Source organism: Sceloporus occidentalis, unplaced genomic scaffold (genome assembly GCF_023333645.1).
Source record: "Sceloporus occidentalis isolate IW3139 unplaced genomic scaffold, rSceOcc1.0.p SCAF_84, whole genome shotgun sequence".
In the NCBI taxonomy this organism is placed as follows: Eukaryota; Metazoa; Chordata; class Lepidosauria; order Squamata; family Phrynosomatidae; genus Sceloporus; species Sceloporus occidentalis.
The window spans coordinates 2,617,501-2,630,229 of NW_028317064.1; positions in this window are offsets into that span (position 1 = coordinate 2,617,501).

Sequence of the window (12,729 nt, forward strand, 5' to 3'; positions counted from 1 at the left end):
CTTGTCATTATTCAAAGATACATTTTGAGTGACATGCATCCTGAGCCCTTGAGATTGGTGCAGAAATCCTGAGACTCCGGGTCAAACCCAGAGAGTCCCCAAGTATGCAAATCTACCACTGAATGGCTTATTCCTGCATATGCAAAATGACAGCTTCACTGGAAAGTAACGAAGTATGATCACATATCTCACCATGCTCTATAATCTTATTTTGAGACTAATTTTGCTCCCAGAATATGACTTTTTGGGAATAACTTCTAAGATGGAATGGATCTGTATGTGAACATGCATGCATACTTATTAATCTATTTATAAGACAAATGAGATGGTGGGAAAGTTTTCCCAAAAGAGCATAATTTACTTTTTGATAAATAACACTTATCATTAAATAAAAATCTCTTTAATTTATTGTTCATTTTTTTATATATATATTGTCGTTGTTTCCTGGAAAATGCAACGCTGAAAGAAAATACGAAATTTCAAATCAAAGTGAGAAAGTTGGCAGTGACAGTAATTTGGGGATGTATTCCCTTGTGCTTAGTAGGTCATGTAAATCAGATATAGCACAGCTGTAAAGGCATGACTTATCATCAGCTACAACTATTCCAGGTGTCATCAGTGTGTTAAAACAAAGTGTACCTCTCCGTGAACAGCATGGCTTTGGTGCAGAATATCAATATTTCATAAACGAGCATGACATTCCAAGGTCTGAAGCAAAAGGGATGTTTTTCCATTGCCAACATTTTAGTTTTTTTCAAAAAACTGTATGAATGCAAGTAGAAATACATTTCTATTTTTTTTACAAAAATAATTTTGAGATCCAAAGCAATGCTGCACATTTTATTTTATTTCAACACAAAATAATTATTGGCTTTAAAAAAACAATTTAAAAAACAATTCCTTTTCAAGATATATTATCTATAATCTCTTAATCTCTATTTGTGTAAGTACTTTGAAAGAACGGGGATTTGGGTGCCAATAAATACTATTTCTTACGTTTATATACAGATGAAAACATTCTATATTTAGTTACAATATAGAAGCAAATGTAAGAAATATTGCAAAAATTTGATTTTTTCTATTTTATAATAGTGTGTGTATATTTATATATATATGGTGTATATATATATATTTTTTTTTTTTTATATTATCACTAATAATTATTATGTTTGTATGTATTTCTATTTCACAATAAGGCCCTACTTCTCCTGAGCAAAATGATTTGTGTGTGCTCATTAAATATGAAAAAGGGGTAAAAATGACAAAAAAATATTTTGGTCCTTGGGTTATGAAAACCTCAGGGACTGAAGGGGTTACATATTGCATTCCAATCTAGAACTTGAATGGCTTCAGAAAAATATTCAGAAAAATTACATTCTCTCCCCGATCCTCCAAACATTTAAAGAGCGTGAGAGCAAACGAGAATGAGAGTGTGAGAGATGTGAGCAACGGGCAATGAATTTCATTCATGAATTAAAAATGCCCCTTCGCCAAACCGAATGGATCCATTTGCATGTCTAATATACTGTATATTTACTATATATATATATTTATTTATATATATCATTTTATTTTAATTATTTCAATCATCTCTTGCTTATGGTCTTTTTAAAAGATTTTTCCTTTTCTCATTGTAAATGGTGTTCTGAGCCTGACTTAAAACACTGAAGTTAAAAGCTAAGGTATTTTTTTTTTTAAATGCATCTACAAAGTTAACAGCTTTTTCAAGAGGCATTTTCATCAGATTAAATTATCATCAAGTTTGACAATCTTTGATAGAACTGTCTAAAGTAAAAAAAAGATACCTTTTGTAACATATATTTTTTAAAAACATCTCCTTAGAAATATATTTACATTTGAATGCTAATGGCATAAGGATTTCCTAGAATCGAATACGGTTTTTCAGTTGTGCGAGTGTATGTTAGAGCATGGTAATAATGGAAATATGCAGATTAAAATACATGTTTATTCTAATATCGCAATTCATTGGATCTGTTAGGAATATCGTATCACCCAAAGCCTCTAAAAAATTCTTATGTTTTCTTTGTTTAACTAAGAAAAACATTTTTTTTATTTCAAAATTTAGCCGGACGTCTTTACAAATGTTTTAGATAGTGAAGTCAGTGTTTTCCAAATATTTTTTGGTGTGTATATATATATATATATATATATATATATATATATCCCTGCATTGTGAGGTGGACGGGGGGCAGTCTGCCTCCATCCATGACCTCCTTCCACGTGCACATCCGCAGACTCTCATTAGCAGTTTCAGAGTAATAAATAAATAAATAATTCAGATGGGGACACTGAAATTCCTTATGTTTTTATCCTTTTTTTTAAACTACTTTGTGCTGGACAAATGAGCCAGCCTTTCTGAAACTCTGAATGTTTTGTACATTAGTCTTGATTCCTTGTTAATGACCTTGGCTTTGCTACATTAAAGGATTTTTTTTTTCCATGTAATTTTGACTTTTTGGCTGTTACTTCCATGTTTGACGGTTATCTTTGCCCATGGTTACCATACACCCACTACCTGAATACTTGTTAATGTACTACCTGCCTGTGTGGCTCTACAGTCAACGGCAAAGTACCTCCCCAAACCTAGGTATATGGTATGGTAGGCAGCGAAGTCCCACAGGGTCAACTGAAGGAGAAAGAGCTGATGTCTGTAAATATCCTACCATTAGCACCAGGGACCTAATCCGAGGGGTTTTATAAGATTTAAAGTACAAGCATTACAAAGTTGAACAGCCTCCCATGTTACGAGCTCGGCGTGTCAAAGTGGAACTCTTGAGCAGAGATCAATGTTTACCAAAAGGAGAGAGCCACCCTTAGAACCAAAGTTCAGTTTTTCACCATCCCACCAGCCCCCAGGTTAAGACCTTGGGTTTGAACAGCTGAGGGAGTTACTGATGATCCACCTGGAACCTCAAGTACCTCATAGTACATAGTGGGCAATGATAGAATAGTCAGTCGAGCCAAAAATATGTCAGGTGAGGAGAAATGGATTTTGCAAATGTCAAAGCCAAAGTCAGGATTCCAAAAATCAGGAGGTAAAGGAAACAAGCAGGGGTACAATAGGAACTACACTGCAATTGTACTAGACACAGGCAGACATATACAAGGCCATGGGCTCACAATAAAGAGAAGCAGGAGCTGATACTCTGATCCTCCACAGGTGTAGGATCTCCTTCTAGAGTACAGCAAGAAGCCTCTTATCTGACAAATGCAAAACATTACTCTTTTGTGGCGATTCAGCAGTCTTCAGACTTTGCAACCAGACAGTCAGGCGTTCAACCCTGACCAGGAATCGTAACACCCATCAGAAGCGATAGAGGCTAATACAGTAGGGGGATTTAAACATGCATGGGATAGTCATATGACTGCCCAACTTAAAATGAGACCAAGAGCTTATTAAGGTCTGAATCATTCAAGAAAAACAGGCGGAACAGTTTGGCCAAATGGTTCTTATCTGTCATCAAATTCCATGTTTCTTAATTCAAGTTTTCACATGACCAACATAGAACACTAACTTACAATATCATCTCAAAAGCCTTGATTTAGATTTTTTTTTCCACAGCCGTGGATAGCATTTCAGCAGAGTCTGATTTTTCTTAATATTCATTTAACCAATTTTAATCTGCAGTGGCCAGAAGTAGGTAGAATACGCTTTTTACTCTTAATACCCTTGTACTCATTGCAAACACAACATTAGCATTTCAGTAAATGTCAAACTGAGTACCAGTGCTTGATTCTCTAATCCCAACCAAATGATAATTTGACATTTTTATTGTTTTGCCCTAGTTGATGAAATAAAGGTCTTTAGATTTGTTCCAGTCTATGCTGCCAAAATCCAAATTGCAATTAAGAAGGCTCTAGTTGAAAAATAATGAGTGGCAATCAGTAACAAAAATAATATAGACAAAAAGAAGATTAAATCAAAAACAAGTATCTCTAAGGCACCATATTATAGCCACATATATGACTTATATACTATAGTGTATGATTTCTATTATATCATATATTTACGGTAAAAAATGTAAAATGTCTACTTTAATAGTTATAATAGGAATAATCAAAAACACAAAACAAGACGACCTATAGTCAACCCTTCAGTATTTCAGACTTTTCCGAGAAAACTGGAAGTATATCGACCCCATTTTTGCCTCTGAGCTTGAAGTATGGGGCAGATGATCTGAAGATCGCTTGCTCTCTACTGCTTCTCCTGAATGCCAATGGTGGAGAAGACTCTCAAAACGTATACCCAACATAACACCAAATCATGAACAAAGGAAGAAAAACTCATTAATTCCACTAAATATAACTCCATAATGACTTGCCTTACCATACTATAGTTAACACTGGAGAAGAGATTTCAGTATGGTAATTACTAGAGAACACAAACACTCAACCAAAAAAAGACAAGAAAGACCCTTTAAACTTTTATTTCATTAATACATAACATATTTGGATAGACTCATGGACAGATGGTGGTGCCGCTACCAACAGAAGGTCATATTGTTCATATTGCGTGGCCATCTTATACGACCCTTTCAGAAGCTTCCATGGCATTCAGGCCCCCCCCCATTGTACTACTAACCAACTGAACTTGGTTTCTGATTTAAGGGTTTCAAGACCTCCCTCTTTCGATGTTACCTCCTCACCATTTATGTATTAGTACTGCTTACCTAGAGATACTTGAAGTTAAAATAACACCAAAAATACAAATAAAGGCTGTAATAATAATCCCTATTCATAAGATATGGCTTATAAGCGGACAAATACGGTATAGTTATATATTTATGTATACACATATAGACAGATAGTTGGCAATAGTGATACTAGATAGATAGATAGATAAGATAGATAGATAGATAGATAGATAGATAGATAGAAACTTTCAGCTCATTTTATCATATCCCATGCATATTTAACCCCTTAAGGACAATGGGTGGTCCCTAAACCCATTGAAAACAATGCATTTTGAGCCCGTACATGTACGGGCTTTGTCATTTAGGGGTTAAATTCCCATACTGTATTAACCCCTTATCACTTCTGCTGGAACGCCATTCCACGAATCTACCGCCTTATTGCCCATTTTTGAAAAATACTCTAGAACATAAATCCTATTATGTTTTTAAATGATTCTTTCATGTCTACTCTCTTCTCTCCTCTAGGTATTCGCACCATTTAGTTTTTTGTAAATGTTGCCCTCTTCTGAACTCTCTCCAATATGTCAATATCCTTCAGAAAAATGGAGTCTCCAGAACTGTACACGATATTCTAAGAGATCTCTCCGTGATCTTTAACGTGTCTGAACCATCTCCCCCCTTCTTCTACGAATGCCTCTCACTATACAACCCAGCACCCTGCTTGTTTTTTGTTACACTGCCTGCTTACCTTTTAAATACTCAGAAATGGTTTTTATTAATATAACTTTGTGCAAGTACGGCTACCGTGAATTCAAGAGAAGGGCATATAAAGGAAACTAGGAAATATAATTGGCACAAGGGGCTTCGTAATTATAAAACTAAATACCGGATAGACCTGACCCTTTGGCAGAAAATCCTATTAAATGGATTTTCTTATTAAAAGTTAGGCAGACTCTAGCTTAAAATATCTTTTCATATTTGATCGTTTTCCTAATAGATCTGGACAGGACATTATGCTCAGGATTTGAACTTCTGCAAATATTGAATATAAAGGGACTTCTCAAAACCTAACCGTGCTTAATGCATACACAGGGCACAGATGTGATAAATCGATTTTGGCTACTAGATATCTAGTAGGTAGAATGAGACCCATGACCCCTGCTCACTATGCTTAAGGATATGCTGTTTTTTTGTTTAACAAAACAAAAAAAAATGAAAAAAACATAACAAAATACTACCCCACTTATATCAGTATTCAAGAAAAACCTCAAAAATCACTTCTTCAGAGAAGATATCTTATCTGCCACTAATAAAACTCCCACATTTATCTACAGCACTATCACTCCCTCTTCCCCATTACCTTATGTCAGGGGCGTCCAACCTGCGGCCTTCCAGCTGCTGAAGGACTACATCTCCCATCCTCCTCAGCCAGCCCCTTAGCTGAAAGAGCATTGTGGGAGATGTAGTCCTGAAGCAGCTGGAGGGCCGCAGGTTGGACGCCCCTGCCTTATGTTATTCTACACCCCGTTACTGCTAGATTGTAAGGGTGTGAACCTCTTTACCTAATAATAGGTTCTTCTTAGCCTCTAAGGTCTAGTTTTGTCAGACCCTTTGAATGTAGGGACTGTAAAAAGCTATATAATAATAATAATAATAATAATAATAATATTAAATCCTATCCTAAAATGATCAGTGAAGCCATCCCATGATCATCTTCTGCCCATGTCAAGAGGCTGGAGAAACAGGCCTTCTTTGCACAGATTTTATATTCCAGTACCAGTGTCCTCGAGTAGTAGACCATCCTTTATTCTACATTCCTTTTACTTAACGCGGTGCTGTCACGTTCTACCCAGGCTGCGGAGCTGCATATCTGTTTTGCTTCAGTTTCTCTGTTTTGCTTCAATCCATTCCTGGATTTCCTTATGCTCTGCTCTGATCTCCCATTCCTTGCTTCTGCTTCAGCTCTTTGCTTCAGCTCTGTTTCCTTTATAAGGTGTTCCCCACCTGTGTGTTCTGTTTGTCTCAGTCTGCAGTCTATGGTATGTCTCAGTGCTATGTGTTTGGATTACATGTTTAGTTTGTTTCGTACCTCTGTCAGCTGGGATTAGCGTTAGGACCCACTGTCATTGGAGTACTTTGGCGTAGTGGTGGGCTAAGCATACTATGGCCATAAGATGTGACGGAATCTCCGATAGTTATCAATAGTCCTAGGCTAGTTTCTGTATTTATGTGTGTCAGTCTGATGTAACCTGTCTTGTATCCCCGCCAGCGGGGTGTCCTGTCTTGTATCCTTGTCAGCGGGGTGTCCTGTCTTGTATCCCCGTCAGCGGGGTGTCCTGTCTTGTTCCCTGTTGCGCCGTGTATTATGTATGTCTTGTCTTGTTTTGTTTCTTGCGTGGTCTCTCTGTTCCTTGCTATGTCCCCCTTGTGCTCCCTGTCCCCCTTGCTTGTTATGTTTCTGCTATATCCTTTTGCTTAGCTTCCATACTCCCAGCCTGCAGCATCCTGCACGTGATTCTAGTGATATGTTTCATGCCTGCTCCAGGGTGCCTGCAGGATATCACTTTGTTTCCTTTTGGATTACATCTGCTGCTATGTCAGGGCGCTGGTATGTGGCTGCACAACCCTAGGTGCTCAACACCTGGGTGAGGGTGGTCGCCCTGCAACCAGGCCCTGTCCAACTCCACTACTGCACTGTGACTCCTGCACACAATCTTTGGGCGCGCTGGGTCCTTTCGGTCATCAGCATGGACCCAGTTCCTGACAGATGCCTTTAACCCCTTGATGACAATTGCCGGTCCGGGCACGTCACGGAAATTCATGTCGATAACGACAAATGACGTGCCAGGACCGGCACGTCATTAAACGGGTGCAGAAAGCGATCTATTTTCGCTTTCTGCACCGAAACGGCGTTGCTGTAATGCCTCGACCTCGAGGCATTCAGCAACGCCATTATCGGCACAAAGGGGCCATCTCTGGCCCCTCCCCGGGGCGTCAACATCCGCCATACTTTGTATGGCGGCGGACGCCCGTTTTAAAAGCGTTTAGGAGGCGATCAACGATCGCCTCCTAAACTTAAATGGTGTCGCTGGAATGCCTCGATCAGGAGGCATCCAGCGACACCAAACACTTACCTTTGGATGGGCTGTGACCGCTCCGGAGAGCGGTCACAGCCGCAGCTGCCGGTGATCTTCGCCATCTGCAAGATGGCGGCGGTCCGGGAAAATTCAATAAAGAAACAATAAAGTCTAAAAAGTTCGCTAGACGGTCTCCAGACCCTCTAGAGAACTCTGGCTCCACTTGCAGGTTGAATATAGGTACTGCATTCAACCATGCAAGTCAATGGAGCTCAGCTTTCTAATCACAGTGTGATTAGAAAAAATAAATTAAAAATAAAATAAAATTAATAATAATTAGAAAAAAAATAGTAAAAAAACAGTAAAATGTAAAAATAATTTCCCACTGATGTCACTATCAGGGGAACCTTCAAGTTGAAAAAAAATGTTAAAAAAATAAAAAAAAAGGCAAAAAAAAAAATATATATATAAAAAATATATTTTTGTGAGCAAGTCCTAAAATTAGCATATTAGCTTAAAACAATTCTCGCATGGAAAGAGTTAAAATACTGGCATATTAAATGCCCATGGGGTGTCTACTTTTAAAAAATGTATGATTTGATGGGGTAAATTGAATTGGCCGGGTTCAACAAGGTCCCAATTAACACGGGGGGAAGGATGGCCACACATCTAATTTCCAATTAGAAAAATGCACACGTACCAAATGTGGCCTTTTAGTTCCCCCCAAAAATGACAAACCCATGCATGTGGGGTATCACTGTACTCAGGAGATGTTGCTGAACACATATTGGGGTGTCGTGTGACAGCGGCATATACCAGGAGCTGTAAATTCATACATAAAGTAGGTGTGTGTGGGAAAAATACACACACAAAAATACTACTGCAAACTTTAAAAAAATGCTGGTGGTAAAATGTGTGCATGCAAAGAGTTAAAATACCAGCATTTAAAATACCCTGGGGTGTCTAGTTTTCAAAAATATATGGTTTTGTTGGGCATACTGAAATGGCCCGGCTCAAAGATGTACCAAATAGGGCACGGGCAGTGGATCCCCAAATGCCAAAGTTCAACCTTGAAAAATGTGCATGCCCCAAATGTGGCTCTTTTGCCCCCGAACAGCCAGGCAAAATCATTCATGTGGGGTATCACTGTGCTCAGGAGATGTTGCTGAACACATATTGGGGTGTTTTGTGATAGTGACATATACGAGAACTTTTTAATTCATACCTGAAGTAAAATGTGTGTGACAAAACAAATGGAAAAAAATGACTATCACAAAGTTTGACAAAGACTGGTGGTAGATATGGTGCATGGAAAGAGTTAAAATACTAGCATTTGAAATACCCTGGGGTGTCTAGTTTTCAAAAATATATAGCTTTATTGGGCACACTGAAATGGCCCGGCTCAAAGATGTACCAAATAGGGCATGGGCAGTGGATCCCCAAATGCCAAAGTGCAACATTGAAAAATGTGCATGCCCCAAATGTGGCCCTTTTGCCCCCAAACAGCCAGGCAAAATCATTCATGTGAGGTATCGCTGTACTCAGGAGATGTTGCTAAACACATATTGGGGTGTTTTTTGATAGTGACATATACCAGAACCTGTTTATTTATACCTAAAGTAAAATGTGTGTGAAAAAACAAATGCAAAAAAATTACTACCATAAAGTTTGACAAAGGCTGATGGTAGAATAAGTGCTTGGAAAGGGTTAAAATACCAGCATTTGGAATACCCTGGGCTGTCTAGTTTTCAAAAATATATGACTTGATGGGGTAAATTGCATTGGCCGGCTTCAAAGATACCCGAAATGGCACATGGGGGGAAGAATTACCAGATTTGGAAAAAATGGCTTTGAAATAGCAAAACGGTACCTGTACTTATTGCTCCATAACGTGCAGAAAAAAGCAAAAAAACATAAAAACATTGGGTATTTCTAAACTCAGGACAAAAAGTTAGAAACAGTCATTTTTTTCTAAATTTTTCACCATATTTTATACTTTTTTTAATAGTAAATAATACGATACAATCAAAACAATGTCATCTAAAGAAAGCCCTTCTTGTCCTGAAAAAAACAATATCTAATGTGTGTGGGTTCAGTAAACGGGAAAGAAGAAAATTACAGCTAAACACGAGCAGCGCAGAAATGTTAAAACGGCCATTGTCACGAAGGGTACAAAAAGTAAAATCAGCCTTTGTCACGAAGGGGTTAAAAGATAACTTTTCAAATTGTATACATGTAAATTACACGTGAGCAAGGACTTGAGAGCGGGATAGGTTGTTTAAGCCAAGGCGACTCAGACCATACCAACATATGAATGCTACCTTTTTTTAATCAACTATCAAGCTCTTTAACCCCTTCGTGACAAAGGCTGATTTTACTTTTTGTACCCTTCGTGACAATGGCCTTTTTAACATTTCTGCGCTGCTCGTGTTTAGCTGTAATTTTCTTCTTTCCCGTTTACTGAACCCACACACATTAGATATTGTTTTTTTCAGGACAAGAAGGGCTTTCTTTAGATGACATTGTTTTGATTGTATCTTATTATTTACTACTAAAAAAAGTATAAAATATGGTGAAAAACTTAGAAAAAAATGACTGTTTCTAACTTTTAGTTGAAAAATCTTTTACTCATCTATAAAAGGTAATGAAAAAACCTGCTAAATAGATTCTACTATTTGTCCTGAGTTTAGAAATACCCAATGTTTTTATGTTTTTTTGCTTTTTTCTACCCATTATGGGGCAATAAGTACAGGTAGCGTTTTGCTATTTCAAAGCCATTTTTTCCAAATCTGGTAATTCTTCCCCCCATGTGCCATTTCGGGTATCTTTGAACCCGGCCAATGCAATTTACCCCATCAAGTCATATATTTTTGAAAACTAGACACCCCAGGATATTTCAAATGCTAGTATTTTAACTCTTTCCATGCACCATATCTACCACCAGTCTTTGTCAAACTTTGTGGTAGTCATTTTTTTGCATTTGTTTTGCCACACACATTTTACTTCAGGTATGAATTAAAATGTTCTCGTTTATGTCACTATCACAAAACACCCCAATATGTGTTCAGCAACATCTCCTGAGCGCAGTGATACCCCACATGCATGAATTTGTCATTTTTTTGGGGAACTAAAAGGCCACATTTGGTACGTGTGCATTTTTCTAATTGGAAATTAGATGTGTGGCCATCCTTCCCCCGGTGTTAATTGGGACCTTGTTGAACCTGGCCAATTCAATTTACCCCATCAAATCATACCTTTTTTAAAAGTAGACACCCCACGGGCATTTAATATGCCAGTATTTTAACTCTTTCCATGCGAGAATTGTTTTAAGCTAATATGCTAATTTTAGGACTTGCTCACAAAAATATATTTTTTATATATATATTTTATATTTTGTTGCCTTTTTTTAAAAAAAATTTTAAACATTTTTTTTTCAACTTGGAGGTTCCCCTGATAGTGACATCAGTGGGAAATGATTTTTACATTTTACTGTTTTTTTACTATTTTTTTCTAATTATTAATTTTATTTTATTTTTTAATTTTTTTTTTACTAATCACTAATAATGTGATTAGAAAGCTGGGCTCCATTGACTTGCATGGTGAATGCAGTACCTGTATTCAACCTGCAAGTGGAGCCAGAGTTCTCTAGATGGTCTGGAGACCGTCTAGCGAGCTTTTAAAACTTGCTTGTTTCTCTTGCAGGGCGGCGGCCATCTTCCTTGATGGCGAAGATCACCGGCAGCTGCGGCTGTGACCGCTCTCCGGAGCGGTCACAGCCCACCGAAAGGTAAGTGTTTGGTGTCGCTGGATGCCTCCTGATCGAGGCATTCCAGCGACACCATTTAAGTTTAGGAGGCGATCGTTGATCGCCTCCTAAACGCTTTTAAAACGGGCGTCCGCCGCCATACAAAGTATGGCGGATGTTGACGCCCCGTGGAGGGGCCAGAGATGGCCCCTTCGTGCCGATCGCGGCGTTGCTGAATGCCTCGAGGTCGAGGCATTCAGCAACGCTTTTTGGGTGCAGAAAGCGAAAGTAGATCGCTTTCTGCACCCGTTTAAAGACGTGCCGGTCCTGGCACGTCAATTGTCGTAAAGCACATGCTTTTCCGTGTCGTGCCAGGACCGGCAATTGTCGTTAATGTTCCCCTATCTTATGATTAGAATGTTTACTAAAAAATGTAAACATATTGTTCCTCCATTTTATGATCATAATGTTAACTAAGATGTAAAAGCAGTATTTATGTTTACATTTTTTCTCCGGAACTTATTGAATTCATCATTAGACTCATCTAATTGTTCTGCTACAGCTTCGGAACATTGCTATGCAGAGATTGCAGTCACCCAACCTTCCCGGAATATTTTCTTTTGTAGATAGTTTGTGGAACAACCAGTTTTGTTCATGAATTCCTTTGATTATCTCGGCTGATCATTGTGTTTAAAACTCCTCCATACTTATTTTCTTCTTAACAAAAGCTGATCTTTAAGCCCTCTGCCATTATCTTAGCTTGTTAATGCAGTTACTTTTCTTTTTTTCAGCTATCTTTCAGTATCTTTGTGCAGCGAATATATATATATATATTTTTTTTTTTCTTCATTTTCTTTTCTTTTCTGACTGTACATCATCAAATGAATCCAGCCTTTGGCAGGCTTCGGGCGATTTTATTTCTACAATCCTGTTCACCTCTTCTGACACAGTATAATGATGTGCGGTGTGTCTTGTCTTTTGTTCATTCAACAGGTTTTAAAAAAATTCTTCCTTACAGAATAAAAGCGGAATATACAAAAATAAAAATGTTCCAAAAATAAAAATGTTAAATGTATAGATAAATAATATAGATATAAAAATATAGCTTTTAATAAATTATATTGATACATATATAGATAAATAATCTAAATATAAAAATATAGCTTTTAATAACTTTTAAGGTAATTGGTGTTGATCCTCCCAGAATTAAGGAAAGTGGTGAAAGAGGACCCAGCTAAATATTGTTTTGTTC